Genomic DNA, 6,000 nt, shown 5'->3' on the forward strand with positions numbered 1-6,000 from the left:
CTTTAACTGGCCGCCTTGCGGTTTGCAAAATAGTCACTTAATACATGCAATTTTAGCCACGGTTGTGTTATAATTTATGCAATTCGTAGCCAAACAGTGTATTATGACAAAAGCGCAAACTTTTTGCTTCCAACCATCCACAATACAGTGGAACGGCAGCAAAACAAAGCACAGATGGATTGGGTACGGGGAACCTGTATAACCGGACATTGAACCGGAAGCATCACTTCAGTGGGTTTAGGCCGGTAATTGGGAAAATCAGTGGCGAATTGCTTTTAGCCTAATTGTTGTGATAAACTTATTAAATAGGTAAGTATCAACTCTATTTGATAAGTTTTATTTGAATGCACTCTGCGTTAGCGGAGTGCAGCCTAAAGAATGGAACTGAGCGATTTGCACTAACTTAAAAGTTAGTTTAATAAAGGGAAAATTTACAATTAGTTTTGATGTTTCCGAGACAGTTCCAAATATCAAATATACAGTATACGCAAGCAGGGGAACTATTAGAATGGCCTTTACAAGTATATGGGGTGTGTTTGGAGCAATGGTTATTGCTGAAATTGTCATTTACAAAAAGTATCCGCGCTCGATGAGGCTTAACTTTTTCGATCACCGAACTTTGTTTTGATCACCAAATCGTCAATTTTAGTCCGAATTGGCTCATTTTTTGTGGGCACGCTCCACTTGAGCCATAATTTGGGATAAAATAAAAAAATTGGGCACAGCGAACCGTTTTGGTCAAGTTTTTACCGATTTCCAAAAAAGTATCCGCGCTCGATGAGGCTTAACTTTTTCGATCACCGAGGCTTTTTGAGGCTCTAAAAAGTGTAAATATCGAATAAAAGTATTCTATGAGGTTTGAATACTCAAAAGAAAAAGCCTACAACACCTGGTGTTCCCAAGCGGTCACCCATCCAAGTACTAACCAGGCCCAATGTTGCTTAACTTCGGTGATCGGACGAGAACCGGTGCATTCAACATGGTATGGTCGTAGGCATTTGCGTGAGCGGGAGCGAATTTATATACAACAGTATTGTATTGTAGTCTTATATTCATATATAGGATTACTTTAACTGGCCGCCTTGCGGTTTGCAAAATAGTCACTTAATACATGCAATTTTAGCCACGGTTGTGTTATAATTTATGCAATTCGTAGCCAAACAGTGTATTATGACAAAAGCGCAAACTTTTTGCTTCCAACCATCCACAATACAGTGGAACGGCAGCAAAACAAAGCACAGATGGATTGGGTACGGGGAACCTGTATAACCGGACATTGAACCGGAAGCATCACTTCAGTGGGTTTAGGCCGGTAATTGGGAAAATCAGTGGCGAATTGCTTTTAGCCTAATTGTTGTGATAAACTTATTAAATAGGTAAGTATCAACTCTATTTGATAAGTTTTATTTGAATGCACTCTGCGTTAGCGGAGTGCAGCCTAAAGAATGGAACTGAGCGATTTGCACTAACTTAAAAGTTAGTTTAATAAAGGGAAAATTTACAATTAGTTTTGATGTTTCCGAGACAGTTCCAAATATCAAATATACAGTATACGCAAGCAGGGGAACTATTAGAATGGCCTTTACAAGTATATGGGGTGTGTTTGGAGCAATGGTTATTGCTGAAATTGTCATTTACAAAAAGTATCCGCGCTCGATGAGGCTTAACTTTTTCGATCACCGAACTTTGTTTTGATCACCAAATCGTCAATTTTAGTCCGAATTGGCTCATTTTTTGTGGGCACGCTCCACTTGAGCCATAATTTGGGATAAAATAAAAAAATTGGGCACAGCGAACCGTTTTGGTCAAGTTTTTACCGATTTCCAAAAAAGTATCCGCGCTCGATGAGGCTTAACTTTTTCGATCACCGAACTTTGTTTTGGTCACCAAATCGTCAATTTTAGTCCGAATTGGCTCATTTTTTGTGGGCATGCTCCACTTGAGCCATAGATTGGGATAAAACAAAAAAATCTGGCACAGCGAACCATTTTGGACAAGTTTTTACCCATTTCCAAAAAAGTATCCGCGCTCGATGAGGCTTAACTTTTTCGATCACCGAGGCTTTTTGAGGCTCTAAAAAGTGTAAATATCGAATAAAAGTATTCTATGAGGTTTGAATACTCAAAAGAAAAAGCCTACAACACCTGGTGTTCCCAAGCGGTCACCCATCCAAGTACTAACCAGGCCCAATGTTGCTTAACTTCGGTGATCGGACGAGAACCGGTGCATTCAACATGGTATGGTCGTAGGCATTTGCGTGAGCGGGAGCGAATTTATATACAACAGTATTGTATTGTAGTCTTATATTCATATATAGGATTACTTTAACTGGCCGCCTTGCGGTTTGCAAAATAGTCACTTAATACATGCAATTTATGCAATTCGTAGCCAAACAGTGTATTATGACAAAAGCGCAAACTTTTTGCTTCCAACCATCCACAATACAGTGGAACGGCAGCAAAACAAAGCACAGATGGATTGGGTACGGGGAACCTGTATAACCGGACATTGAACCGGAAGCATCACTTCAGTGGGTTTAGGCCGGTAATTGGGAAAATCAGTGGCGAATTGCTTTTAGCCTAATTGTTGTGATAAACTTATTAAATAGGTAAGTATCAACTCTATTTGATAAGTTTTATTTGAATGCACTCTGCGTTAGCGGAGTGCAGCCTAAAGAATGGAACTGAGCGATTTGCACTAACTTAAAAGTTAGTTTAATAAAGGGAAAATTTACAATTAGTTTTGATGTTTCCGAGACAGTTCCAAATATCAAATATACAGTATACGCAAGCAGGGGAACTATTAGAATGGCCTTTACAAGTATATGGGGTGTGTTTGGAGCAATGGTTATTGCTGAAATTGTCATTTACAAAAAGTATCCGCGCTCGATGAGGCTTAACTTTTTCGATCACCGAACTTTGTTTTGGTCACCAAATCGTCAATTTTAGTCCGAATTGGCTCATTTTTTGTGGGCATGCTCCACTTGAGCCATAGATTGGGATAAAACAAAAAAATCTGGCACAGCGAACCATTTTGGACAAGTTTTTACCCATTTCCAAAAAAGTATCCGCGCTCGATGAGGCTTAACTTTTTCGATCACCGAGGCTTTTTGAGGCTCTAAAAAGTGTAAATATCGAATAAAAGTATTCTATGAGGTTTGAATACTCAAAAGAAAAAGCCTACAACACCTGGTGTTCCCAAGCGGTCACCCATCCAAGTACTAACCAGGCCCAATGTTGCTTAACTTCGGTGATCGGACGAGAACCGGTGCATTCAACATGGTATGGTCGTAGGCATTTGCGTGAGCGGGAGCGAATTTATATACAACAGTATTGTATTGTAGTCTTATATTCATATATAGGATTACTTTAACTGGCCGCCTTGCGGTTTGCAAAATAGTCACTTAATACATGCAATTTTAGCCACGGTTGTGTTATAATTTATGCAATTCGTAGCCAAACAGTGTATTATGACAAAAGCGCAAACTTTTTGCTTCCAACCATCCACAATACAGTGGAACGGCAGCAAAACAAAGCACAGATGGATTGGGTACGGGGAACCTGTATAACCGGACATTGAACCGGAAGCATCACTTCAGTGGGTTTAGGCCGGTAATTGGGAAAATCAGTGGCGAATTGCTTTTAGCCTAATTGTTGTGATAAACTTATTAAATAGGTAAGTATCAACTCTATTTGATAAGTTTTATTTGAATGCACTCTGCGTTAGCGGAGTGCAGCCTAAAGAATGGAACTGAGCGATTTGCACTAAGTTAAAAGTTAGTTTAATAAAGGGAAAATATACAATTAGTATTGATGTTTCCGAGACAGTTCCAAATATCAAATATACAGTATACGCAAGCAGGGGAACTATTAGAATGGCCTTTACAAGTATATGGGGTGTGTTTGGAGCAATGGTTATTGCTGAAATTGTCATTTACAAAAAGTATCCGCGCTCGATGAGGCTTAACTTTTTCGATCACCGAACTTTGTTTTGATCACCAAATCGTCAATTTTAGTCCGAATTGGCTCATTTTTTGTGGGCATGCTCCACTTGAGCCATAGATTGGGATAAAACAAAAAAATCTGGCACAGCGAACCATTTTGGACAAGTTTTTACCCATTTCCAAAAAAGTATCCGCGCTCGATGAGGCTTAACTTTTTCGATCACCGAGGCTTTTTGAGGCTCTAAAAAGTGTAAATATCGAATAAAAGTATTCTATGAGGTTTGAATACTCAAAAGAAAAAGCCTACAACACCTGGTGTTCCCAAGCGGTCACCCATCCAAGTACTAACCAGGCCCAATGTTGCTTAACTTCGGTGATCGGACGAGAACCGGTGCATTCAACATAGTATGGTCGTAGGCATTTGCGTGAGCGGGAGCGAATTTATATACAACAGTATTGTATTGTAGTCTTATATTCATATATAGGATTACTTTAACTGGCCGCCTTGCGGTTTGCAAAATAGTCACTTAATACATGCAATTTTAGCCACGGTTGTGTTATAATTTATGCAATTCGTAGCCAAACAGTGTATTATGACAAAAGCGCAAACTTTTTGCTTCCAACCATCCACAATACAGTGGAACGGCAGCAAAACAAAGCACAGATGGATTGGGTACGGGGAACCTGTATAACCGGACATTGAACCGGAAGCATGACTTCAGTGGGTTTAGGCCGGTAATTGGGAAAATCAGTGGCGAATTGCTTTTAGCCTAATTGTTGTGATAAACTTATTAAATAGGTAAGTATCAACTCTATTTGATAAGTTTTATTTGAACGCACTCTGCGTTAGCGGAGTGCAGCCTAAAGAATGGAACTGAGCGATTTGCACTAACTTAAAAGTTAGTTTAATAAAGGGAAAATTTACAATTAGTATTGATGTTTCCGAGACAGTTCCAAATATCAAATATACAGTATACGCAAGCAGGGGAACTATTAGAATGGCCTTTACAAGTATATGGGGTGTGTTTGGAGCAATGGTTATTGCTGAAATTGTCATTTACAAAAAGTATCCGCGCTCGATGAGGCTTAACTTTTTCGATCACCGAACTTTGTTTTGATCACCAAATCGTCAATTTTAGTCCGAATTGGCTCATTTTTTGTGGGCACGCTCCACTTGAGCCATAATTTGGGATAAAATAAAAAAATTGGGCACAGCGAACCGTTTTGGTCAAGTTTTTACCGATTTCCAAAAAAGTATCCGCGCTCGATGAGGCTTAACTTTTTCGATCACCGAACTTTGTTTTGGTCACCAAATCGTCAATTTTAGTCCGAATTGGCTCATTTTTTGTGGGCATGCTCCACTTGAGCCATAGATTGGGATAAAACAAAAAAATCTGGCACAGCGAACCATTTTGGACAAGTTTTTACCCATTTCCAAAAAAAGTATCCGCGCTCGATGAGGCTTAACTTTTTCGATCACCGAGGCTTTTTGAGGCTCTAAAAAGTGTAAATATCGAATAAAAGTATTCTATGAGGTTTGAATACTCAAAAGAAAAAGCCTACAACACCTGGTGTTCCCAAGCGGTCACCCATCCAAGTACTAACCAGGCCCAATGTTGCTTAACTTCGGTGATCGGACGAGAACCGGTGCATTCAACATGGTATGGTCGTAGGCATTTGCGTGAGCGGGAGCGAATTTATATACAACAGTATTGTATTGTAGTCTTATATTCATATATAGGATTACTTTAACTGGCCGCCTTGCGGTTTGCAAAATAGTCACTTAATACATGCAATTTTAGCCACGGTTGTGTTATAATTTATGCAATTCGTAGCCAAACAGTGTATTATGACAAAAGCGCAAACTTTTTGCTTCCAACCATCCACAATACAGTGGAACGGCAGCAAAACAAAGCACAGATGGATTGGGTACGGGGAACCTGTATAACCGGACATTGAACCGGAAGCATCACTTCAGTGGGTTTAGGCCGGTAATTGGGAAAATCAGTGGCGAATTGCTTTTAGCCTAATTGTTGTGATGATGATAAACATTCTGA

The 6,000-nt window shown here is 39.6% G+C and overlaps 5 non-coding genes across 5 annotated transcripts; all 5 read right to left on the bottom strand.

Annotated features, from left to right (window-relative positions):
• Positions 1 to 877: 877 nt before the first annotated feature.
• Positions 878 to 996, bottom strand: LOC142346836 (5S ribosomal RNA). Its single transcript, XR_012759876.1, has one exon. It is a non-coding gene; the product is annotated as a 5S ribosomal RNA (ribosomal RNA).
• A 1,136-nt stretch (positions 997 to 2,132) lies between these two features.
• Positions 2,133 to 2,251, bottom strand: LOC142346838 (5S ribosomal RNA). The gene has a single exon (XR_012759877.1). It is a non-coding gene; the product is annotated as a 5S ribosomal RNA (ribosomal RNA).
• Positions 2,252 to 3,176: 925 nt separating this feature from the next.
• On the bottom strand, positions 3,177 to 3,295 carry LOC142346839 (5S ribosomal RNA). Its single transcript, XR_012759878.1, has one exon. It is a non-coding gene; the product is annotated as a 5S ribosomal RNA (ribosomal RNA).
• Positions 3,296 to 4,243: 948 nt separating this feature from the next.
• On the bottom strand, positions 4,244 to 4,362 carry LOC142346984 (5S ribosomal RNA). The gene has a single exon (XR_012760015.1). It is a non-coding gene; the product is annotated as a 5S ribosomal RNA (ribosomal RNA).
• A 1,137-nt stretch (positions 4,363 to 5,499) lies between these two features.
• Positions 5,500 to 5,618, bottom strand: LOC142346840 (5S ribosomal RNA). The gene has a single exon (XR_012759879.1). It is a non-coding gene; the product is annotated as a 5S ribosomal RNA (ribosomal RNA).
• Positions 5,619 to 6,000: the final 382 nt, after the last annotated feature.

The sequence above is a fragment of the Convolutriloba macropyga genome, chromosome 9, assembly GCF_964194025.1.
Source record: "Convolutriloba macropyga chromosome 9, txConMacr16.3, whole genome shotgun sequence".
Classification (NCBI taxonomy): Eukaryota; Metazoa; Xenacoelomorpha; order Acoela; family Convolutidae; genus Convolutriloba; species Convolutriloba macropyga.